This window comes from Amblyomma maculatum, chromosome 1, assembly GCF_055883805.1.
Source record: "Amblyomma maculatum isolate TAMU_Amacu chromosome 1, ASM5588380v1, whole genome shotgun sequence".
In the NCBI taxonomy this organism is placed as follows: domain Eukaryota; kingdom Metazoa; phylum Arthropoda; class Arachnida; order Ixodida; family Ixodidae; genus Amblyomma; species Amblyomma maculatum.
The window spans coordinates 244,057,977-244,058,487 of NC_139344.1; positions in this window are offsets into that span (position 1 = coordinate 244,057,977).

Genomic DNA, 511 nt, shown 5'->3' on the forward strand with positions numbered 1-511 from the left:
CATGGTATTGGTAGCATGTTTTTCTGAACAAGTCTTTTTGATGCAGCTAACTCTCATGGCACCATCTGATACAAAGCTGGGGCACACCTGCAGCAAGAGGCTAAAGTGTAGCCATGCAGATAGCAGAATTTATGCAGGCGTGGAAAATGATAAAGTGTGATTCATGGTTTGAAATTCCTGCCTTCGTTTTTGCTTTGGATGTGTGGCCCGAGACAGTTCCTGCACCAAGATTCCCATAATCCAACAGGCCTTCATAGAACCAATTCCTGCAGACCAATATGCCTATTGGTGGCAATAGCCGAGAGGCTATTGGCTACTATATTTTTTTTACACATTTTTGCTAGGGTATGTGTCTTGGGTCAGGCTATAAGCTTGTTGATGCTTCTGAACCTGCCATTTCATTTTAATGCAGTGTAAAGTAAGAAAGAAATAAGTGAAGTGGAACTCAAGAGACTTCTGATGCACGTACAAGAAGTGAGTGAGACGTTTGGGCTTAAACTGAACATTAAAA